General features: G+C 37.6%; 1 pseudogene; it reads left to right on the forward strand.

Annotated features, from left to right (window-relative positions):
• The first annotated feature begins 361 nt into the window (after positions 1-361).
• On the forward strand, positions 362-25,397 carry LOC120782009 (annotated as a pseudogene).
• Positions 25,398-27,223: the final 1,826 nt, after the last annotated feature.

A 27,223-nucleotide genomic window follows, 5' to 3' on the forward strand; every position in this document is an offset into this window, starting at 1 on the left:
AAATTTTAAGTTTCGAAAAACAGCCTTGTACCTATTAAAAATCTGATTAGGAGTTTATTTTATATTCCCACCATATCTGACGGTGCAAGATCCAAGACGATTAACCTTGATCTCGCAGATGCAGCGTAATCAAGAAGAAAGTTTTAAGGTGTTTTAAAAACGAAAAAGCAGCTTATGCAACTTTCATCCAGTAAGATTTTTAGTCTTACCGCTAGAACAATGTCCAGTTATAACCCCTACAACTAGTTGGCAAAATCAAATTACTCCATTCTAAAATAAGTTATAAAGAATGAACTATATTGTTTCCATCTATCTTCTTCTTTAATTTGACTTCCGAACTTTCGTATTTGTACATTTTCAGTTCCGAGGAAGAACGCAGCATGGACGACAAATTGGTGTGCGACGAAGTACATTTACGTACACTAAGCCAATCACCGCTGGCGCTGCAACGCCAACAACAACGTAGACAAAGTAATCAGAGCACGCAGAGTACAACAAAAGCCAGCACACTACTTCAAAGGCGGCGCTGTTCAGGCGGAAACGTCATAACTATCAGCAGCGAATTTGAGCTTCCACTGCCGCCGCTGGCTCAGAAAGAGCTACTCGACGATGACGACGACATTGACCCCAAATGTCAGCGAGTTAGTGTGAAAAATTCCATGCTCGACATAACGGATAACGGTGATAGTGGCGTAGGTGCAGATGATGAAACCGACTGTGGTCTCAGTAATCCCGCGGCACAAACCGAGGAGAGCGAGGGAGTTGTAATAGCTGAGGCGCATAATGAGGATATAATTGACAAGAGCATATTGCCTGTGAAGGTAGGTAAACACTGTAATTAAGGGATGATTTACACATAGGCAAATTTGAGACAAAACAAGTATTAATTAACTTTTTGCAAAATAATATCTTAAATAACGCAAATTATCCAAAATCGTTTTGCATGCAGCAACTTCCCGACATGTCGAAAATACCGCGCCTGCCTGGCGATGGTGCACATTCAGTGGACGACCAACGTACAGTCAACTCCTATCCCTCCGCCGCACCGACCAGAGCGTCCGCTGTCAATTCGAAACGACCCACAACGGACATTGACCGCGTGAGGGCTGTTAAAAACGCCCCGCTGCGTGTGCAATCCGTGCGTATTGTAGAGCAGAGAATGAAGCTCGGACCGGAAAGACGCACCGAAAGCTGCAGCATATTTGGTAATACGAGCAATTATGGTAAGATAATAAATACAGTTGGATCATCCAGAAGGTTGCACGTTGGCATAATACATACATACATCGAAGCTTATCTTTCTGTATGCTACACATATGTATGAACTTTAATTGCAATGCGTAATTTGCCGTGCGAGCACTTAATTGAAATGTTTTAATTTCCGGTCAACTGCGATCATTCCTGTCACATACTGCTTACGTTAATCGATTGTGGAGCCGAGGAAGGCAAGACGATATCGGAGCCACGGCCACATAACAATCAAACTTATGCAGCTTTCAAGAGTGCCAATGTTATCAAGGGCATATTATGCCCATCTTTGACAAATTCATTCAAGCAACTCTCGCTGGAGCGTTCGTATCTAACGTACGCGCATCGTCAGCGTCAAAAGTCACTGATCATTGTCAATCTGGTTGACATTATGCTTAAAAAAAGGCCATAGTCTTTCAAAAAAGAGTAGACCTAAAGTCGTATTTTCTCTTAATAAAACTTCAAAGTTTTGAAATATATAGCATATATACACACACACTACTCGGAACAAAAATTAGTAATCATAATCTTAAAATTGTTAATTTATTCTTTAAAAACTATATTGCCCATTCAAAATAATCTCCATTAGTCCCAATACAGTTGTGCTAGCATTTTTCCCAATCCTCGAAACAGTTGTTAAAGTCAATATCCGAAATACCGCTCAATGCGCGTAGTTATTCACGTTTAGTGCCTTCAATTGACACAAAACGGTTTCTTTGGGTACGGAGCTAAATCAAGCGAATACGGTGGTTGTGGCACGATATTGGTTGAAAGTTTGTACAAAAACCAAGTTTGTCGGTCCATAACTCCGGCCTCTTCTTACGAATATCTTCGCACAACCGACGCATAACACGCAAGTAGTATACCTTGTTGACCGTTTGACCGGTCGGAAGGAATTCGGAGTATGCCAAAACTCGATGATCGAAGAAAACTGTCGACATACTTTGATTTTTTACCTGTTTTGACGTGGTTTTTTCGGCTTCTGCTCACCTTTGCTGAGATATATATATGTACATCCAAGACTCTTCGCCGTCGAAAAATATTACACAGACGTTAGCGCAATGTTAGCAAAATGTTTTTTACTGCTCCTTTCGTTATTCCAAATATCTAACTATTTATCGTTGATTCACAAGCACCCATTCCTTTACTTAATACCCATCGAACCAGAACAAAGGTCGAAAACGTTGGATCTTTTTGGAGCTTTTTAAGAATCTCGACGTAAAATGCGCCAAATCGTTCCATACGTCAGTTCGAGTTTCAAACGGTGCCGAATGGACTCTCCACAGTCATCGTATACACTCTCAGCTACAGCTGCTATATTTTTTTTTTTCTCTGTGTGCTGGACCTAGATTATTGGGTCGAATGTTACCCAATAATGAATACTTACTCTCAAGATAGGTGACGGTGTTGTGAATAGTACGATCACTAGGCCGATTATGTTGACCATAAGTAGAGTAATAAATAATAAAGTTATTGATTTGTCAACGTTTTCCAAGCGTAAGTCTTTCCTTGATGAAATGGCAAACAATACCGGAGAAAAATAACATGACAGCTTGATAGAACTCACGCATGTCTGTCAAAAAAGGCTATTGAAAAAAGAAGTTCTACTTCATTTCTCATTATAATTAATCATGACTTATGTTTCCGTTAATGTCCTAAGTAAAGGTAAAGGTATATAAAATACTGTACAATTGCGCTAAGTATAGTTTTTGAAAATTTCTTTCTTAGGCCTGAGGACTGTATAGTAACTATAAAGAGAGCTAAGCGCGATATACTGGAGGAGATCCTAGTCCGGTAATGTAAAAGGATACAAGGTTTCAAATTTAGCAAAATATTTGCGGGAATGAGTACATCCACATTAACAGCTTATAGGCCGAGCACTTAATGCTGCCAGAATTTTGTTTGAAAACTTAGTATAGTTAATGCTGAGAAATATTCGAAAAAACGAATAGTACTTACTGAGTTTGAAACCAAAGCTGTACACAGACATTAGGACACATGGTTCTTCAGCTTTCAAACAAATTTAATTAAAGATTTTTACTCGTACCGATGTGTCACCGAATCACGTGACCCACACAAGCATTTGCTTTTCCCTCATCTCATTGCTAGTACGTAAGCTGATACCAACTAAATGATTATCACAATACTGTCAATCAACGGAAAGTTTTCGGGCACCGGGAAGGAAACAGGAAACAAAATGCGAACAAATTGACTGACTGAGAATAGAAGTTTTTTTAGCTTGGCTAAGCTTTTGAACATCTGCGCACAATTGCACATATATGTATGTACATATATAAGTATATACACGCACTCAACGTGCAAATAGGCATGCTGTTATTGTTTGACAGGAGCATCATGCCAAGAATGTCTAAAAATTCAATGTTTGTCTATTTTCATTTAGAAAAACAACATTGGCAGCACGATAACTTATTACAGCGATGGAGAGGTGAATTTGACCACGGCAATTACCTGGCCTTTTTGTTTGTATTCTAGCCAATGCGGGCATTTGTTGTTTGGGATTTTGGAGATGCTTCGCCAACAACTATTTACAGTGGGCAGCTTTGTTCACTTGTATACTGAGGAATATACAAGGTAAGCCATTTGTAGTTATTATTTTGGAAGTATGTATGTATTAAGTTATATATTTTCATGCGAGTGTGTCTATTAAAGCATTAATCATATAGTAGTTAGATAATTGACTCAATAAACTCTTTAAAAAATTTAAAGTAGCTATTCTGGTTAGAAAGTAAATATTAAGAATTAGTAGTAAGATCACTTAGCTCATAAATAATACACAATTATTAGGATATAAGTTATAATAAAAATTTATATTTGCGGTTTTTAAGTATTTTTTAAAAAGGGTACCATAGTAAAAACACATCTTTTTTTGGCAAAATTATTTCTTTTTCTTCAACATAATTCCCTACAAGGATCGATATCATTTTTGTTGTGCGATTTATCCTTTGCTTTAAAATAGGCATCAGTTGCGGCGTCACCTCTCCATTCGACGAAAATTTTCTTCCCAGCGAGCTTTTCTTTGAGATCTGAGTACAGGAAATAGTCACTGCGGGCCAGAATTGGAGAATAATGTGAGAGAGGAACCAATTCGAAGACCAATTCATGAACTTTTGAACTTTTTTGACTTAAGACAGCAAATGCGGCCGTTTTTCGACGATTTCATCTTTCAAATGGTCCAATACTGCTATCCTTTTTCAATATAGCCAAAAATTATTCCGTGCGCGTTCTAAAATACAGAAACCGTAACCTTGCCAGCCGACTATTCGACGACTGTCGATTATACTTCGGAACGAAATGATGGGACCATGTTTCAGCAGTTTTCACATTCTTCTTCTTCCTTATTAATATAAAAACTGCTTACAGCGTCCCAGTGGCTTCTTCCTGTGGCAATGTGGCGCCAATTGGAGATTCCAAGCGAAACCAGATCCTTTCCCGCTCGTTGTCACATATCGACGCAAAAACTCGATTTCTTATGCCTCAGCATTTGCAACAACTTGTCATTGATCAAAAGTGAGCTCGCGCGGCATACACTTTGCACAGAGCTTTCTCATACCCAAATATCTGCGGATTTTTCGATGTCCGTTCCGTGGACAACTTCACTTTACGGTCATCCACAACTATATTGTGGACTTTTTCGATGTTTTCGACGGTAACAACCTCTTTTGGGCGTCCACCGCGTTTACCGTCTTCGGTACTCATTTCGTCACGTTGACACTTGGCATACCAAACCAATCCTTGATGATTGATTTTCCTGTGCCGTGTTCAGATACTCATCATCAAGCCAATATTTTATCAATACGCAAAACACATTTTTATTAATTTTTTCACAATAATAAAAGTTGCTTCACTCAAAATCATATAATTCATAAACTAATAATGCGACAGCTGTGAAATTTATACATGCATTGCGTTGGGATCTCACAATAAACAGGAACTGCTTCGCATGGAGGAGAGAGTGTAAGAGAGAGTGTGAGAGATCGGCAATTCCCCGAGACAAATTCTGCATCCTTGTCGTTCTCTATACAGAACACTGCAGGCGCAGGCAGCACTTGACCAACATGGGCATAGTTTCTTGTGCAAACTGCCGGTTTTTAGGAAACTCCAGAACACCTGATTCTAGATTGCCCAGCAATTTGTAGTAGCAAACTCAAGACCCTGGGATTCATCTACATTGGCAGGGATCACTTCACATCAGTCGTTCCTGGAATTGCTCAGAGTGCGAGACCTTTGTTACCATATGTGATGTAAGAGAGGGCACAATAGAACTTAGCTCGCAGTGCAAAGCCTCTATCTAACAGTAAACAGATCTCCCATAACTAATTTTAATCAGTTATTTGAATTTTTAATGTGTCCGTATTGTATATACATACATACACCGAACATATTTCTATCTAAGGGCCTAGTATAAACTAAGGGCCTATTTTTTTGTGTCACTCTGTTGTCGTATGCTTTAACTGTTTAGCCATAATTTTTTTACGATTTAACTTCAGCGCAGTAAACTCAAATAAATATCGCTGCATCTGTGGTATTTCACCACGTAACTGTCATTTCGCTCAACAAAAGTAGTATGCGCCATTTTGCGCAAATTGCATATAGGTATATTTATATATTCTAAGTAGATAGGGATAAGTAGATTTCTTTGACACACATTAATATGGTTATTATTATTTCCTTTTTCTCATTTTCTATTTTTCATTGAACCTCTCCACACACAGGCTTCGATGGCGAAGGTATTGGTTTCACGTATCGCGAATACTTGGTCTGGTACATCCTGTTCGTGATATTTGTGCCGTATGCAATGCTGCCGTTGCCACTGAAGTGGTGCGTCGTCGGCGGCACCATCACCGCCAGTTGTCATCTGGCCGTAATTACGATAACTAAAGTTAGGCGAAACGAAGTACGTAACCTAAGCGCAATGTGAATGGCACAGTCGGCCTTATTATTATTATTCTATTGGAGCGCATGTAGTGCACGCTGTCAGTGGGCTTTTTGAAAATAATTTTTAGTATATCGTGAAGTGCCGGCAGAGTGTTCTGGATTCATATTTGTTGATATACTTTTAGCGTAGAAATGCCAAAGGCTCTCCGAATTTAATATTCTTTATTATTTAACATTTGTGTTTTGGTTTTTTTATTTCCCTTCCATTTGTGCTTCGTTATGTTGTCAGCAATCAGATTGCATTGCATTTCAAGTGGTCGCAAACTTCATATTGTACACGGCAATTAATGTGGCTTGCATTGACACCAAGTATCTGACAGATCGTGGGCAGCGCCTTGCTTTCATCGAAACACATAAAGCCATGGTTGCAGCGAACGCAAAAATTGCTGGACTCAAGTGAGTGACAACAAATTAAATATGTGAATCTATATTAGTTGGTATGAGAATTAATTCTGGAAGTAGCCTAATTTTTATAACCACTGTCTGCCACAAAAATTAAGGAAAATTTCATTGTTTATAAAATACATATAAAAATATAAATAAAAGATATTTCATCATTAAAAATTTGCGAAGTACACACCACATACTCTTAGTGGTTTCAAGTAAGTAGCTGTTAAAATAGTTACTACCTAAAGATAACAGTTTGGAATATTTTAAAACATCTATAAATATGTTTTTCAATTCGAAAAATATACCCCAAACCCTTTCTCAGCCATATAGTTCCTTTTGGTTTTTATTGTATTGTTCACATGACCCAAACTTCTTCAAGAAGACATTGAAACTTCAAATTTAAGGAGTTACATGAGTTTTCATCCTTTTTTCAACAATTTTTTTCTCATACAAATATTAGCAAAGAAATTCAGATATTTTTGGAAAAAAATATTTTAAACTCGGCCATTGTGACGCCATTTCCGGTGGCAACTTGAAAAAAAGATGCGCGCGCGTTGGTAGGATAATTCCTTACAGGATCATATGAAGTAAAAAAAAGTGTTTTAGTTAAAACCTTAACTTCTAACAAAGACAAAGGTAAAAAAACTAAAAATCCACGTCTTTAAAAAATGTATCTGAAAGACCTGTGTAATTTCACTAAGATCGGTTGAGATCTCAAAAGTCTTTCCAACCGACTTCAGAAACACAGTTTCGAGAAAAATATGCATAAAAACGCTATAAAGGATGTACGTATCTCCGAAACTATTACTCAGAATTTAATAAAACAATAAAAAAATTCGAATTTTTGAAATCCGTATACCCGTGTAATGTTTATTATCATTCGAAAGAACTTTCTTTGGTATTTATTTTTGGAAGATCATCTCTTTCAAAGACGTCGACCGCGGCAACGTCTCAGATGGTCCCTCCGTTGAGACCAATTTTCGATGACTCGTAGTCGCCATTGACCGTTACGTTCTCAGCGGCTTCATTTTCTAGATGCAGTAATTTTGCTGGTTTACGTACCCATTAAGCCAGAAATGGGCATCATCGCTGAGAAAAATTTGGCTCGAAATCGTTGGATCTTCAAGAAACTTTTGAAGAGCCCATAAAGCGAAACGATGTCGGTTTGGAGGTCGAGCGGCTTGAGTTCTTGCACATGCTGTATTTTGATCAACTTTCAATTTAAGATCGCGATGTACGTCAGTCCGACTTGCTGCGAACGGCGCCGAGTCAATTCTCTACGGTCTTCACTATCAGCTACGGCTGTTATAATTTCTTCACTGGATGCTGAATATAATCTATTCGGTTGAATATTATCAGTAATAAAAGCTGGGTCTGAAGATGGGTGATGGTGTTGCGAATAGTACGTTCAATAGACCGATAATGTTGACCATAGGATGAGCGAATCGCGCGAAACATATTCTTTAAAGAATGTGAATTTTCTTAATAAAGTTAAACGATTTGTAAACGTTGTTCAGACGTAAGTCTTTTCCATGAGTGGATTCAGCCATGCCCATCTATATATTCGTCTGTCAGCTTCAGTTTTTGAGACATCGATCTGTGTTGGTGACTATAGTTTCCAGCTAAACTACAAAATATACGCAAAAGCTTCAAAAGAGACAAAAAATATTATTATTAATATTAGTTTGGCAGTAGAATGTTTTAGAAGGCGTGATTAAGTAATTAAGTATTACTCGCATCGATGGAGATTATTAGATCTTCCAGGATTATTCTGCTTCAGCACACAAGGCAAAAATTACGCAGCAGTGACTATAAATCAACATATAATAATATCAAATAATAATTTGATAGCTGCAGATGATTGGCCACCTAGTAGTCGAGATTTGAAATCCTTGGACTATAGTTTGTAGTCAGATTTAGAAAACATGGCCTGTCGAATACCACACGGATTTGGAACTTGGAGAATGTCTTTGGTTACAGCAGCATCGAAACTGCGCGTACTATTTTTCGCTTTTTCCCCTTGCAATGTTGTTATGTCAAAGTAAATATATGGTCATAATATGATCGGAGGCCTTACTGAATCCAACCGGATAGGGGTATTATTTAGTATCGTAAATGGGTTCCAAATGAGCTAGTTTTAAACTGGGACTCACTTCATAAAAACAACTATGAGTTTAGCGCCCTTTAGCAACAATACTTGTCAAGTAGTCAATATTAAGGTATACCAGTTTTGATTTGCTATTAAAACAAACATGTCCCACAACTCAGTACTGACTTCAAAAACTGCTTAAAAATTATTTGTGTCCAAATGAGCCAACACACCCCTTCTTACTATATTATAGTATATTGTATTTATGTCTATTGATAGCTAAGTTAAAAATCAAAAATTCATCAAGGGTATTATACCCCTCCTAACTTATTGAATCTACAAGTTTTACTCAAAAACTTTTCTAAATTTTACATTTAAAATATTCATAAATATATGCACATGGTGTAAAGGCATATACAAATATATAAAACCCTGATTTATCGCTCTGAGCAAAATGAAACACTTTCCCTACAACTTTCCCTACAACTTTTCGTTCATTTTGGTGCAAATGAGGAAAACTACTCAAATGTCATTAAGAAATGTGGAATACTTTTCAGTACTTCAGTTTTTACCTGGCAGTGCTGCTTCCATTTTGCCTTATGCATTTTATTCAGCAATCTCTTTCAACTTAAACTTGTGTGGTTTGGTTGAATAAAAATTATTTGTATTATTTAGTACTTTTTGCTGTGATCAAAGCTGCGTATAATAAAATTAATCTGTTTTGCATTTTCTTTTACACAGTACTTCCGAACATTGTGAACAATCAAATACGGGCCGACATGTATAAAGGCACCGATCCCACCGTCGAAACCCAATTCAATAAGGTCTACGTGTACCCGATGGATAACACCGGTCAACACGATTTTCGGGTCTGACATCTACATGTCAAATTTTAGTTTCTCCTATGACAAAAACAAGGAAAAAGTTTTTTTTCCGGTTAAAGTTTGCTTTCGTAGAAATTAGAGCAATTTTTCGATTATTTTTATATTTTTTCTACAATTTCGCTATAGATTATAATTAGAAAACTTTTTTTAGAAACAAGAGTCCTTTTTATTCAAGATATGTGATAAACAATAACATATAAATGTAAAATAACAAGAAATTACTGTCTAAAAGTGAATATTTTTTGTATTTCTTTTATCCTCATATGAGCTCTCTCGTATTAAACCCCAAATATACTTATCGATGTAGATCAGCCCAAAGCAAACTTAAAGAACTAAAGATTAATATTTAAGTGTTTTTCAATGACTTGAATCAGAATTCAAGCACGAGAACAGAAACCCCAAAAAAATATTTTTTTTGTTGGCCGGTGTAATGTCAGTATACTTTTCGCGGATTTCAAGTTGAGTAAAGCGAATAATATTCACTACATTTAAATTATTATATAAGTAGTGAGATATGGCAGCATTACCGTGAAGGCCTTAAATTCATAAGAATTTTGACATTTAGTGGTTGTTGTCTTACAAAAGTGATTTAGAAGAAAGACGAAATATCAACCAACAAAAACTTCAGCCTCGAAATCCATCGCAGAATATCTCTTGCCAACAGGTAGCCAACTGAGAAGTAAAATCCTCTCTCTATAAACAAAAACCAAACTCTAAAGGTCAGTCATTATTCCCGTCCTGTTATATGGTGATAACATCTGATGAGTCGACGTTGCAAGTTTTCGAGAGAAAGGTTCTGCGGAAGAATTATGGTTCTTTCCGCGTTGGCTACGGCGAATATCGTATTCGATGGAAAGAGGACCTAATCTCATACGACGACATTGACATAGTTCAGCGAATTAAAAGACAGTGGCTACGCTGGATAGGTCATATTGTCCGAATGAACAAAAACACTCCAGCTCTGAAAGTATTCGCCGCAGTACCCGCCGGGGGAAGCGGAGGAAGAGGAGGACCTCTACTCCGTTGGAACGACCAAGTGGAATAATTTCCAACTGATGCCACCTTGCGAAAAGAAGAAACGCCACAATAAATTTCGACAAAAGGCCGATTTAGTTCTAAGCACCGCCGCATACTTAGAAACTTAGTTAAAAAAATCTCTCTATATTTGTTACAGGGTTTCACTGGGTTAGCAAGTAAGACATCCCAGCAGCTTGTCAAAATCCTAAACGATTTGTTTCGCCTAGGTATGTAATTAAAAATTGAGTAATTTTATTTCTTTTTAAAAGTGATAGTAGAGAGCTCACACTTTTCCTTAATTAATTTTGTTTTACTACATTGACTTCGAACATATTAAATGAACATATTTTATTTTACATATTTCGAAAGTGTTAGCCTAGAAGTAACAGACCGATGTGAAATAATTTCCGGTAGCTTCGGGAACCTTGCTATGAAAGGCCAAAGCAAAAGCTTATTTTTGCATTCTGAGCGTTAAAACTGTCTGACAATTTATCCTCCGATCTTTTCATATAATTAATCACAAATTCCGAAATATGTCGAAATAACGATATGGGTTCACAAAGAGCGTACCCTGATTTACATAGCGCATTGCAGAGGAACCCCAGGCGTCTGCTGCATTATAATATTATTTCGAACCTTCATTTTCAAATCATCGTATATGATTTGGGGCAGTTAAAAATACAATTTTTATTGCGCTCTACAAGTATTTTCTTATGTGGCTCTTGACCATTCTCAGTTCTCAGTAAACATTAACTGTACATACATATACATGTATGTATGTACGTATAATTGTCTGTCACTTTGCTAGAATTACTTTGACATTTATCGGAAGCAAATAACGCACTTAAGTGACGGCATCATCTGTCACTGTTCGCATATACCCGACATCCAAGTTACGTCGTCTCCATATACTTACTATACATGGTTGGCAGTAAAACTTGAGTTACATACATAAATCTGCAGACACAAGAAAACCAACAACAATAATAAACAAATGACCAAGTAGTCAAATGAAGCCAACTTGCTAAAGAAAAAACAAGAATGTAAATACAAAATTTTTACGTTTTTCCGGTTTGGCCCTGGACGTAAATGCATCGTACTGTGTCCGCTATTGGTGTTGTTGTTATTATTATTGAAACTACATACTGACGCTGTGGTGTTCATTTGACCGCAACCGCAGGACAATCACTGTTTGCGTGTGAAACTCTTGGGCGATTGCTATTATTGTGTGCCAGAGTTCGAGAGCGACAATTGGCAGACGCCAGCGGAACATGCGGTGTGCAGTGTGGAGACGGGACTGCATATGATAAAGGCCATCAAGGACGTGCAGCTACACACGCATGCAAGTGTAATATTTTATAAACAACACACACACACATATATATATATATAGTGTAAATATGTATATGTTTTGACAGGATGTTTGCACGTTTGATGTACCTAGTGCAAAAATAACAAATACGTTGCACAATATAATATTTTTCACTTACATATAATTTTTATAAACTTTATTGTATAACTCATATGTATAATATATACATATGTATATATATGTATATAAATCAATAACGAAGATATCGGGAGTGATCCCTTAAACATTTTCGATTAAGTAAAGCGTTTAAGAGATACTCATTGTCAACCAGTTCGCTCGAATGATTTTGGTGGATATTTCGAGTATGAAACATGTTCTTCCTCGACTCGTCCCGATAATGATGCATTTTTTTTTCAAACAAGTACCGTAAACAAGCCACTTTGGCCACAGTCACTTGATCGTTCGAATTCCAATCCTACATTCATGGCCTTATGTGTTCGAAATACACACAAGACAATTATCATGAGAACGGAGGGAAAAAACAAGCCAAAACCAAAAAAAAGGAAACACTCCAAAGCTACTCTTGCAACATGTTGCTACAGGGCATTATTGTGTTGTTCACCTAAGGTTTGTACGTATCACTAAAACAAAGCGAGATAGATATAGGGTTATATATTTATAAATGATCAGGATGACGAGAAAATTTGAAATCCGGTTGACTGTCTGTCTGTCTGTCCGTCCACCCGTCCGTCTGTTGGTGCAAGCTGTAACTTGAGCATAAATTAAGATATCTTGGTATATTGGTTTCTTAGTAAAAAATAAACATCGAGTTCGTAGATGGGCGTAATCGGACCACTGCCACTCCCACAAATCGCCATTAACCGAAAACATATAAAGTGCGATAACTAAACACTAAATTAAGTTGTAAATCTGAAATTTAGCACAGAGATCGCAAGACCTGTGAGCAAAAATGTTTAAAAAAGTAGGCGTAGCCCCGCCCGCTAATAAGTTTAATATATTTATCTTCTAAGAAGCTAATGCTACAACAACCGAATTTGCTGAGTACAAATCTTATAAGAACTTCTACCGATAGCGTGAAAATGGGTGAAATCGAAGGATAATCCCGCTCACTTCCCATATAACAATAATGTTAAAAATTACTAAATCAATAACTAAATACGCCCAAGACTTTATGGGATCTTTTGTAAAAATTGGACAATGGGCGTTGGCTGCCCACTTTTTGGTAAAATCTCATATCTCGGGACCCGACAGACCGATTTCGACAAAATTTGGTGGGTGCCATTCTCCTTACATTGTCATTTATGTCACAGTGTGAAAATGGACGAAATCGGACTACAACCACGCCTACTTCACGTATAGCGCAATTTTAAGTTCCACTTGATTTGTTCAGTTTCCACTACACAAATCAAGAAACAATTAATATAAACAGTAAAAAACTGTGCACGAATAATGTCTTTAGTGTATGACACTTTATGACATAAAATTCTTTAAGTCCAATAAAAACTGTCAAGCCCCTAGGTGCCGAATATTTAGAACCCGGTACCCAAAGTTGACTTTTGATCGAAAATGTCGGCCAATGTCTGCTACATATAACTAAAATTAAGAGATGATCCTTCTCTGACAATGGTATGCCCCATAACTTAAGATAAAAACTTTCGAACTTCGAAATGACTTTGTACCGCATATATCGGCCAATAAGTGAATTATCCCAATGAAAAATAAGAGAGCGTATTTTATTCATAACAATGTATCTTTGTTTCTAAAATAAATAAATTTGAGCGAAAACTTGGCCTACCCCCTACATAACTAATTTTGAACATCTAAGTGACTTTACTTTATATGATTGGTTTTACACAATAAAGTATAGTATTTCCCTGGCTTTGATTCTTGTAAGTTGCAATAGTTTAAATGTTCGGTTGCACCTAAACTTAGCCCTTCCTTACTTGTTACGAAAAGTTTCGCGCAAATGACGCATAGCAAACAAATAATATTCCTTGTAGAAAGTTTGGCCGGTCAGAAGGCTTCGGTCATCATATCCTTAATCTAATATATAAAATTCTCGTGTCACGGTGTACGTTATTGAACTCCTCTGAAACCGTTCGACCGATTTTCGTGAATCTTAGCGTGCATATCGGCTAGGGTGGAGAATCGGACAACATCAATTTTTCATCCTCCTAAATGTTAAGGGAAATTGGAAATTGGAAAATTCCCAAAAAGTAACATTTTTCCATACACATTTTTTTTTTCAATTTTTGTTAGCGTGCATATCCTCTAGGATGGAGAATCGGACAACATCTATTTTTCATCATCCTAAATGTTAAGGGTGGTACACCAATAAATTTTTTAACTTTCCGCGAAGAAAATTAAAAAATTGACCTAAAATCGGGAAGTTATTGGTTGTTCCAGAAGTTATTGGACCCGCTTATAACTTTTGAACGGATTAAGCGATTCAACCCTACCCAACGGCATTTCAAAGAGTTTCACTTAACTTAGATTTTCTAAAATTTTGAGCCGATTCGGATAGCTAGATTTCGAGAAAACTCAAAAAAAAACAGCAAAAAAAAAATTTTCAAAAGTGGTTTTTTGGGAATAACTTCTAAACGGCTATATCGATCAATTCCATAAACTAATCAGCACTCAACCTCACAAAACTACGCCGATTACCGCAAACCGGGTCAAAATCGATCAATTTTCTTGCAAGAAATCGTTGACGAAAGAAATCGCAAAAATAGATTTTTTTGAAATAACGCTGAAACGACTCGACCGATTAATTCTGAAGACTTATCAGCTTTCGACTCTGAAAAATCACGTCGATGGCCGCAAACCGTGTCAAAATCGGTTGATTTGTTCGTGAGATATGGTTGACGAAATTCTATCCGCATATCCGCAATAGGGTTGCAAGATGGCAATCGAATATTACAATTGTATTACGATAAATTCTTATTCATAGTTCATAATTTCAAGTTCCATTAATTATGAGAGTAGGGATGAGGACGATGCCGGTCTCCTGTCTTACTCACTATACATTTTTCAGCCATTTTTTTTGGTTTTTATTTGTGTATCAATCGTAAGCCAGTCACTGTTATACCTATTTCTTTAATTTTTCTGTGCAACTCTCATGTTAATTTTACTGTCATCATAGAATTTATCATTCATTTCCAGTGCAATAATTATTTATTTTACAATTTATTAATCAGACAAAGACAGTTTTAACTCTCAGTTTATTAAGTGATATCATGTAAATAAACACGTGTTGTCAAGCTCCCATTCAATAACGGCCATTTCCTAAAGATTTTACTAACGATACGGTCACACATGTTGACGGATATCCAATATATCGTCGAAGAAGTACCGAAAATGGCGGACAATCTTTCATTAAAGCTATCAGCAACGCAGACATCGACATTGACAATCGTTGGGTGGTACCATATTCACCTCTGCTGAGCAAAACATTCAATGCTCATATTAATGTTGAGTCATGCAGTTCGGTGAAGAGTATCAAATATATTTGCAAATATGTGAATAAAGGGAGTGATATGGCTGTATTTAGAATTGAAAATACTAATGTACATTCTCTTCCGTTGAATCAAAATGATGAAATTACGAATTACCAAATTGGCCGGTATGTCAGTTCCAATGAAGCTGTCTGGCGTATTTTCGGTTTCCCAATTCATGAACGGGATCCAGCAGTTATCCAATTAGCTGTCCACCTTGAAAACGGCCAGCGCGTATATTTCACGAACGATACAGTGCTTGATCGTGCTATAAATCCACCAAAAACTACGCTGACCGAATTTTTTGAACTGTGCAATCGTGCGGATGCTTTTGGTGCCTTCGCACAAACACTTCTCTACTCTGAAGTTCCACGGTATTTTACATGGGCTCAAAAAAAAAAAATGGATACCCCGCAAGCAAGGGACACCAGTTGATGCGCACCCCGGTTTATTTAAATCAATTACTTTGGGTCGTGTATATACAGTCAATTCAAGGCAGACTGAGTGCTTTTACCTGCGACTATTGGTGGTTAATGTCACCGGGCCATTGTCATTTCAAGATATACGTAAGGTAGATGGACAACAGTATCCTACGTATAAAGATGCATGCCTTGCTCTAGGCTTGCTAGAAGACGACAATCATTGGGACAGTACGCTTGCTGAAGCAACATTAAACTGCACAGGATCACAAATTCGTCTACTATTTGCTATAGTACTGACTACATGTTTCCCGGCCCGAGCACAAATGTTGTGGGATAATCACAAAGATTCAATGACTGATGATATATTGTATCGACATCGTACAAGGTGCAATGATCTAACGATATCATTCAGAGATGCAATGTACAATGAAACATTTATTGCTATCGAGGATCTTTGCATTGCTATTGCGTATTTGCCAATCAGCCATTTCGGTATGAGCTCACCGAATCGAAGTACATCTGATTTACTCAACACAGATATCAATCGTGAACTACAGTACGATACTGTAGAAATGGCAGGCATTGTTAGTCGCAATGTTCCACTACTAAATGACGAACAAAAAATTATTTACGACCGCATCATGCTGGCAGTTTCGGCAGGACAAGGAGGATTCTTTTTTTTGGATGCACCAGGTGGAACTGGCAAAACATTCCTTATTTCGTTACTTCTGGCCGAGATACGATCCAAAAATGACATCGCATTGGCCGTATGTGGCTTAGATTGGAAACACCATGCTTTTCCCACGGACAACTATATGTGGCATGTTCTCGCGTGGGAAACCCCTCCAGTTTGTTTGTGTTGGCTAAAGACGGACTAACCAAGAATATTGTACACTCTATTGCACTGAGAGACAATTTTTTTTTTTTCAATTGTCATAATTGATAGGATAATATGAATAATTATTCTTGATATTTAGAAAGCTATCAAAAATTGTAATTTAAAATATATTCGTTACTTTAATAAGGATTAATTTATTAACTTAAATAAAACATACTTTCATTGTTTATAATGCTTTCGATTATAAATACATCCCCGCACACTTAGTAGTAGATAGTTATTTTTATTGAACTAAAAAAATGTTTCCTAGAAATAATATACATGGCAAAACAACGTTTGCCGGGTTAGCTAGTTTTAATATAGAATTTTTTTCAGTTACGGCTCACCTTTGCCACGATATTCAGCCGAAATTGAGTGTTTCCGGGTACTAAACATAGATTCGACGAATAGTAAGTTCCCGCGCGAAATTTAAATTGAAAGGTCTTAGTATTTTCTGTCCACAGTAGTAAATTGACACCAAGTTTCGAGGAATCGCATTGTAAATATTACTGGTAGCGTTAACGAAGAAGATATGTATGCTCTTACATGTGTTTTGTCAATCGATATTAAAATCAGAAGACTACACATCGAAAAAATGCAGAAGGGTTCCTATCAATATTTTTGTAGTATTTTTCTTTTTTATCAAACTGCACATTGATTAAAATATTACCAACACCAATAAAATTTAAATAAAACAAGTAAGGAAGGACTAAGTTCGGGTGTCACCGAACATTTTGTACTCTCGCATGATAAAGTGATAATCGAGATTTCATTATCCGTCATTTACATATTTTTCAAATACCATATTTGTGTAAAGTTTTATTCCGCTATCATCATTGGTCCTAATGTATATATTATACAGAGAATACATCAGATGGAATTAAAAATAGCGTTACATTGGAAGAAGACGTGGTTGTGAACCGATTTCACCCATATTTCGTACATGTCATCAGGGTGTTAAGAAAATATTACATACCAAATTTCATTGAAATCGGTGGAGTAGTTCCTGAGATATGGTTTTTGGTCCATAGGTGGGCGACGCCACGCCCATTTTCAGTTTTTAAAAAAAGCTTGGATGTAGCTTCCTTCTGCCATTTCCTCCGTAAGATTTAGTGTTTCTGACGTTTTTTGTTAGTCGGTTAACGCACTTTTAGTGATTTTCAACATAACCTTTGTATGGGAGGTGGGCGTGGTTATTATCCGATTTCTTCCATTTTTGAACTGTATATGGAAATGCCTGAAGTAAATGACTCTATAGAGTTTGGTTATCATAGCTATAGTAGTTTCCGAGATATGTACATAAAACTTAGTAGGTGGCAGGTCAACGCCCACTTTTCCAAACAAATTGCGTCCAAATATGCCCCTCCCTAATGCGATCCCTTGTGCCAAATTTCACTTTAATATCTTTATTTAAGGTTTAGTTATGACACTTTATAGGTTTTCGGTTTTCGCCATTTTGGCAGAGGGCCGATTTTGCCCATCTTCGCACTTAACTTTCTTATGGAGCCAAGAAATACGTGTTCCGAGTTTCATCACGATATCTCAATTTTTACTCAAGTTACAGCTTGCACGGACGGCCAGACGGACGGACGGACATCTGGATTTCAACTCTACTCGTCACCCTGATCACTTTGGTGTATATAACTCAATATCTGACTCTTTTAGTTTCAGGACTTACAAGCAACCGTTATGTGAACAAAACTATAATACTCTCCTTATCAACTTTGTTGCGAGAGTATAATTATTCATCAGACATATAAGTATGTTCTCCGAAATACACAAAAAAATTAATAGAAACTAACTATCTACCCAGTTTTTGAACCACAGGTCCACTTAATATAAATCATACGCATACGTGTACATATTTGTGACACCAAACTCAGCCATTAGCATTTCAGCGGCGCTTATAAACATCTATGTATGAAACATGTACGAATATATTGTATGTAGTTGGAGGCAGAAACGGTGTTTTTATTGACCGGCAGTTGGCTTTATTGCGTTTTCATACTGTTGCTATCGAAACAAACTAAAAATTTACAACCAGCATGTGAGCATACAACAGACCCGTGTGTGTATATGTGAATTTTCACCCCGATTCATATGTGTATGTACATATTTACATATATAGGTGTGCTGCTGACATGAGCGATTCGAGGTTCGAGGTAACTTAAATTGTGCAGAAATGCAACACAACGCGAAAGCGTAAACCTACAAAAATCGAATGAGATCTGTAAAAGTAGTGAACTCTGTGCCTCTCGGCTATCCGAGCACTTTCAGCTTCTGCATATTATGGCCTGTGAGTATTTGTGTCTTCAGAACATCTGTCTGTAAATATATGCTCATTGTATATGTACGAGTGTACACATATGATTTATGTTATTTAGCAAATGTGCGTGAGTCCGAAACTTAGGGCTCCAACTACAGCTTCACCCACTTTAAAAGAATGATGCATTGCAACCGCAAGTTTATTTTACACGTAAAACATACATGGTTTCAACGTTGATCAGCGGTGTTACATCCCTACAGTCTAAATACAATATATTATATTAAAAACCACATAAGTGTATTCAAAATACACGCACTACATAAGAACCCAAAACGAAATGAAAATAAAATCTCAAACTTTTGGCATCGATTTACCTACAGCCTTTAAATTGACTCCTGAATAAAACAGAGCAGAATTAAACAGAAAATGCAATAAAGTTTCCACTGTTTGACCAGTTGGAAAATGGTTACTCCTCAGATAAAACTAAGTTAGACTTCATCACTTTCTATGTGATACCTTTCTTCTTCTTCTTTATTGGCGTAGACACAGTTATAGCCCAGTTTACAACAGCACTCTAGTCGTTTTTTCTTTCTATCCAGACCCATTTGCCTCGCTTCTTTGTCCAACCTGAAGAAAGCACAACTAATGGTGCGAGGCAGTGAGGGCAGTGATATCAATATCACCGGCGTACGCCAGCAGCTGTACACTCTTATAGAAGATTGTACCTTATGTATTTTGTTCTGCAGCTCGCATTACCATAGAAGGAAGAAGTCTCACTTTCACTGTCGTTCAACAGTTTTAAAAATGTTCGCTCCATAAATTCTGAAAATCCAGCTAGATCACTTATTTGGGTATTACAAGAGTATGCCAATTGGAGATTCCAAGGTTAGCTAGGTCTTTCCCACCTGGCCTTTCTAACGGAGTGGAGTCTTTTCTCATTCTTTGCTTCCGCCGACGGATACTACGGTTTATCCATTCGGATATTGACCTAAGTAACCCACTTTTAGTATAAGCTAGTTACGTTGTTTTGCAAAAGAAAAATTGTTTTAAATAAGCTAAAGTGTCTGATATTATCATTTAAAGTCAAAAGCTTTGCACTTTAATTTCAGTATTTTTTCGTTTTCGACGAACTGCAAATTGCCTCTTTTCACTCTAAGTCCCTCAATTACAGAGAGTTAATTACTTCCATCGTAAATATCACTTCTGTTACTTACAATTGAATATTTTTAACGCCCTTTTTCAAAACGGAACTAGCTTTTGCAGCATTTACACAGTACATATTAAAATATGTGAAAATATTTTTTTATGCACACAAAATAAAAATATCGTATTTGCCTTACAGTAACAATTTGTTTTTTTCGAACTCTCGCACAAGTCGATTTAAATATGCGCATCAGCATTCATAGCGGCTCGGTGATGTGCGGCGTGTTGGGCAATAAAAAATGGAATTTTACGATTGGTGGAACGATGTTATTATTGCAAATCACATGGAATCTGGCGGTATTCCCGGGTGAGTATTAAATTTCCAATATATCTTTGAACACATGTCAGGAAAAAATTTAAGCTCAATGCTTTCGGAACTCTCGTATAAAATAAATTTTAGCTATGATTTTGGGCTCATTTCTGTTGGAAGAATATGAATATTGCATGCTAAAGGAAAACAAGCAATATTATTATAAACTATAATATGCATATATTTACACATCAAAACTTATGAAAAAATTTAATAGAACATTATCGTGACAGCACGCCTATAAATGTAAAGCAATAATTTCTAAAATGACATTTAGTTTCTCGACATGTCTCCTAAAATCAATGCACTTGACTCAGCGATGATCAAACTGCTTTAACCTATCTGTAAAGAACGTTTTCTAGAGATTTACAAACTAGTCTACTTATTTGATTCTTATTCGAGTCAAGTTTATATACGACTTTTACTTATAACTATTAATGTTTAGACTGGTAGTGAACAAGGGCAAGACGAAATACATATATCCTGTCATCAAGCAAACAATCGTCTCAATCGAGACTTGGCTCACACATCACTGCTGACGGTCATAACTTCGAAATCGTAGAGTACTGCAGTCGATGGAACGATATACTACGAGATATACAGAGACAAAATCGGAAGACTGCGGTGGATAGATACAGCAAGAGTTTATAATTTGACTATAGCAACGATGGAGGTGTTACTAGTAGCGCGGTCACCGTGAAAGGGATTCACCAAACTGGGACTTTTTAATTCAAGTTAATCAATTCAATTTGAATCAGCCCAGTAATTAAACGTAATAGAGACCCATTTTTCCTTCTTCATTTATTTGATGTAGAACACACCTATTGAACCTTAGAAAATGTTCTACATCATCTTCGCCTTCTTTGCTTTGGGACCGGATGATGTGTACTGTTGCAAAAAATATTTGGCCAGTAAATCCATATTTTGCCGATGATCACGGTCACGGAATGTTCTTAAACAGAAACAAACACTACTGTGAAGTGGTCTTACAGGTGAAGTGAGCAAACGCGACACCTATTACGCTTAGCTTTTGCAAGATTGTGTTATTTTCAAAGTTACCCTCCGTCTCGACGTTTTCAGGGCACTCAGTCGTGGCTCACCAAATAATCTCACGGTTCATGAAACCTATCAAATCAAGTCATCATTAACAGCATCCAAGCCAAAGCGGGATTAATTCTCATAGACCCTTGGTATATCCCTTACGTAAATAGTCAAACGGTGTGATATCACACGATCTCGGTAGCCAATCGACCGGCCCAATACATGAAATTATCTGCTCACTGTTACTGTGTTCTCACAGTAAATCCATTGCCTGATTGTTGAAACTAAATGTCGCCGAGATCACGAGCTTCAATCTAAGGCATCAAATAATCGAATATCAAGTCGCGATCCGGATCCATTCCCGGGGTCCCGACCATCGTGGGAACGACGATAACGGTCGCTAATGTCGCACCACTGCAGAAGAAATATGGACCGATGATACCACCGGCCCACAAACCGCACCAAACCCTTGTTTTTTTCTGGATTGAATGGCAGCTCATGAATCTCTTCAGGTTGCTCTTCGTTCCAAATGCGGCAAGTTTGCTTTTTTAGCAAACCTTGCCTCGAAAGCGTTGGATCTTCTTGGAACTTTTCAAGAGTTGTATTAGCTAATAACAGAGTAGCCTTCACTAGTATGTATAGAAGTATATAGTATTACATACTATATATTTTTCCACCCCAGCATAACATATTGAATTATGTTATATATTTTTCTTGTACTCGTATTTACATTTCTCATTACAATCAAATCAATCGACTATATTTATTATCCTTCGATGACTTAGCAAGCCGAATTATCGCACGTGTTAACAATTAATTCGACTTCAATTACCGTTACAGGCATGTATACATCTCCGAGGCCACACTGAAGTGCCCCAATGAGGCCTATCAAGTGGAGCCGGGCAATCACTTGAAAATGATGATCATCAAAATGAATCTTATCAGGCGCACCGAACCGTTACGGTAAGTGATTGAAGCAGAAGGTGAAATGCATAAATAAACAGTTAAGTGAAGTGTCGCAAAGCTACGCCCGTCATAGGCTAAGATTGTTTCTATACACTTTTAAATAACTTCACACACACAATAAATGTGAAGATATTTGCATAAAATATTTATGCTTTAACTTAAAGGAGCACTTTACTTTAGATTTGCACAAACACACACATACACACTCCCTTGCATTGTTTATTTATTCTATTTGGTTTTGCTTTTGTTTATGACACCTGCAGGCCGAAGCTTCGTTTTGGCATGTGCAGCAGTCAACACTTAACCAACACCATAGGCACGGCTACCGGTGGGAGTGATGCCAGCACCCCAACCGCCGGTACAACACCTGCGTTAGCACCCGCAATGCTGGCCGCATTGCAGAAGAAGAATATTTCGGTGAACTCCCTGCCAAATGTGATGGTAAGTGTAGCATTGGGTAATGGTGGACGTGTAGGTGATGGCATTAATGGACCCAGCAGCAACGGTGCGCGCAGGGCGGTGCTGCGGATTCAACTGGCTTATCGACTGTCTCGTCGCCGACTACGGTGATTGCGCCCATCACAGTGGTCGATCAGCCACCGCTAAAAATTAACGGCGCAACAGCGAGTTCGCAGAATCTGGCAAGCACAATCGACCCGAAAGCATTAATTATTGAGGATGAACCGACCACGGAATGGACACCGGAAATCCTATTCAAAAATGTACGTGCGTACTCTAAAAATTCCTCTTATATGTACCTTACGCACCCATCCTCATGTGGGTTCTTTGGTTAGCTGTAGTGGTAATACTTGTCACGATAGTTCGGTGAAAGGCATTCATGTTACATGTTTCGCGCATTTTGTACACATGCAGCTATATTTTGTGTAAAAAGGGAATTTGAAACTAGCGTCACAAACAAGAATGACTGATTAGTATCGGCTTTGGAGCGTGTTGATGAATAACTGCGGCGTGAGAATGCCTTTCATCGGTAGAAACAAAAAACTATTGCAGCTAAATTCGCAAGTTTTTTTGCACATTGTGTGGAAATAGTGCCCAAATTAACAGGAAATACAATCGTGTCTAAACCAGCCTTTGCAGCAAATTTTTTGAGGATAAAAGTTTTCACTTCACCCATTTTTAGGAATTACATCGTTCCATCGACCGCAATACTCGCCATTGCCAATGGCAAAGGGCGGTAAAACCTCCGCAGAACCTTTCTCTCGAAAACTCGTAACTAGCAGGACGGGAATAATAAGTGACATGTAGAGTTTGGTTTTTGTTCGTTGAGAGAGGATTTTACTTCTCAATTGCCTACTCACTCCATAGTAGCACCTGTTAGCAAGAGTAAATCTGCGTTTGTCAACGGTATTGCGTCTGTCAACCGTGACGTGGGAGGCAAGATAGTAGATATTTCGTCTTACCCTTGCCCATTTGTCACTTCTTTGCCCAACCTAGTGGCATAGCGGCAGTTCCTTTTCATGCTGTCGAAGGCGGCTTCCAAATCGACAAAGAGATGGTGTGTGTTGATCTGTGTTACGTGCCTTTTCCAAGATTTGGTGCATGGTGAAAATCTGGTCAACTCTTATTTTCCAGCTCTAAGTCATACTGATAAGGTCCAATCGGTTTGTTGACGGTGGGCTTCAGTCTCGCACACACTACGCTCGATAAAACCTTATATGGGATATTAAAAAGGCTTATCCCACGGTAATTGCTATTCGAACTCATTCATGGTCGGGTAATGGAACATCTGCTTCATCGTCAGCGATTGGGGAATAGGGTTCATCATCTCCTAGTGTAATGCTTTCAAATCGTTCCGCTGTCTGTTCTGATTGCTGCTTCTCGACGTCAAACCTTCCTTATGCTTGTTGTGGTGCGGTTTTTGCTGCACAGAGGCGGGTGCGTATCTTCGCTGCAACAAGATAGCGATCCGAGGCAATGCTAGGACCTAAGGGCGTACGCACGTCTAAAGCACTGGTGACGTGACTTTCGTCTATCAGAAAATGACCAATCTGTTTGGTGGCTTCTCGTTCCGGAGACAGCCTGGTGGTTTGATGAATTTTTCTATGCTGAAATCTAGTGCTACAGATAATCATATTTCGGGCCCTGGCAAAGTCTATCAGCTTAAGTTGAGGATATTTCATCATGTAGGCGGAATTTACCTATCGCTGTGCCAACGATACCTTCTTTGCTCAACCTGGCGTTAAAGTCGTCAAGCACTATTTTGACGTCGTGACGGGGCAGCTCTCGTAGAAGCGCTTGAAGGGCTTATAATTCAAAATTTCCTATTTCAAAAAATCTGTATGATTGTAGAGTTTTACGCCTTCTCATGCAACTCCTAAAAAATTTTTATATGTTACATTAATATCTGATTCACCTCAAAATTTCAATTACGAAAAATGCAATATGTTTTTAAAATTTTCTTAATATTCAGGGGACTTCGAACGGTTGGCGCCACAAACATGGCCGCTTCCGGCCTGAACTCAGCACATCTACATGAGCGCGGCGAAATAGCGGAAGACAGAGTTTGTGACCTGGTGGAACTTGCATTTGCTATGAAACAAAAACTAAAAGAGATCAACAAGGAAGCATTCAACAAATTTCAGCTGCGCTTAGGCATCTGCAGTGGACCGCAGCTAAGCGATGTGATTGGTGCGCGCAAGCCTGTCTAAGATATATGGGTAATACGGTGACCTCGCGTGTGTACTCTACCGACGAGCATTGGCGCAGTGTAACATTATGTAAATATACCATTGATTCTATTTTGATTGTCCCTCATGCAATTCGATAAGAAATTCACTAATGTGTTTATTGTGTCGTTTTTTTCACTTTGCAGAGCTCGTCCAACAACTCGATAGTAACACAGACCAGTAAGTCCTATGTATTGTCCTTCCGACGCATCGGCACACAATTTTAATTACTTAGTATTTAAATAATGAGCTAATTTATTGTTAATATTAAGAAATTTCTAGTTTAGACTTATTTGAGAGTACATACATATGTATGTGTATATTTTATGTAGAATATAAGAAAAAAGTAAAAAAATCCTAGAAGTTAAGAAAGTCAAAGATCATGCGTAAAGTAAGTATATTTTTATGCATATATGGTATAAGAGAACGGTCTTGTACATAGTTCCAGTGGCGGATTTAGAGGTGAAAATGGAGGAAATCTTCCAATGGACTAAATTTACTCTTCAGAAGGCCAAAATTACAATACTGTCCCCATTTTTTAAAATAATAAATAATGTTAAGATATCACTGAAGTAACAAAGTGTAGCAACGTTTGCAGATTAAATTGTTAATAAATTCAGTCAGATCCGTCACTGAAAGTGCTAAATTTGAGGCGACGCGCCTTGATAGAGAACTTGCAGTAGATGCTGCATTCAGCTCCACCTATGATATGTTCGACTGATACATTCTTTTCGCGGCTCATCTTCTAAGTTTTCCTACATAAAAAATTAGTAACTGAAAAAACTGGAATAAAATTAGGAAACAGCGGGAAAACGATAATTAATGCAGCCGTGAGCTAATTTGAATTTATACTATTTGTAATATGGCAAAAGCCTATGTGGATATTCTATCTCCAACTCATTGCCTCGGCGCGATTCTTCTTAAAAAAACGATTGATCTGGCTTGGATTGCCTTTAAAATGTTCCATAATCAAATACAAAAAAGCTGAAGAACATTTTCGATCCATTTATTCAGATACGAAAAAATGGCGGCAAAACTGAAAGTTGACGAAGAGAAACCAAGAATCTGCGGCCGACAAATAATGTAAAACGCGAAAATTTCTAAAGAAGTATTGGATGGAACTGAGATAGCTGCATTCAGAAAAAGTATGTACTTTGAAACCAAAGAAAATGGTAAACCTTATTTACTGCTTGATAGATAGATTCAAAGGCCTTTTGGATAATGACAACTCAAAGATGAACTCGATCACTGGCACTGCCATTGGGATCAGAAGCAAAAGTTAAAAGACAACAAGTTACCGACTACTATATTGGACAGGCTGAAGAACCACGATGTAAGCCTAAACCGCATAATTCATAGTTTTATTCGCATGTTCTGCACACTTCCTGTGACGAATGCCACCTCTGAACTCTCTTTTTCGACACTTCATCGCATGAAAACTTGGCTGAGGACAAACATGCTTCAAGATAGGTTGTTCGGCCTGGAATTGCTGCACATGCATAATGACATTAAAGTCACTGCAGATGAAATTCTCGTAAAATTCTCAAAACTTGCGCAACATCGTTTTGTTTTGTGAAATTTTTCTCTTCAATACACGAACTGACTACAATATTATACATTGCAGTCAAGTATGCTACCCGCACGTCTACGGTTTATAATGTGTTTTTTTTTTCAACTTTGTCGGTTTGATATTAGAAGGTCAATTTAAAATTTTGTCACCATGATATTCAACTCTATAAGACAGTTAATAAAATAATCTTCCTGTTTCAAGTAAATGTATAAAAGGCAAAATATTTAATTATTCATCAATATTTATTTTGTCGCCTTCAAAGGAATCCCCACCAGATGTAGAATATTTAAGTCAATGATTTTTCCAGTCCTTCAAACAAGCCGCGCAAAAGTGCACTTACCAATAATGAGAAAGGAGCTATAGAAGTTTTGAATGGTGAGGGTTTGACCAATCGCGGCATTGCTCGGATTTTGAGAAGGTCAGTAACAGTGGTGACAGTGGTGTGCAATTAGCTGAATAACAAAAATTGT

This window comes from Bactrocera tryoni, unplaced genomic scaffold, assembly GCF_016617805.1.
Source record: "Bactrocera tryoni isolate S06 unplaced genomic scaffold, CSIRO_BtryS06_freeze2 scaffold_865, whole genome shotgun sequence".
Classification (NCBI taxonomy): Eukaryota; Metazoa; Arthropoda; class Insecta; order Diptera; family Tephritidae; genus Bactrocera; species Bactrocera tryoni.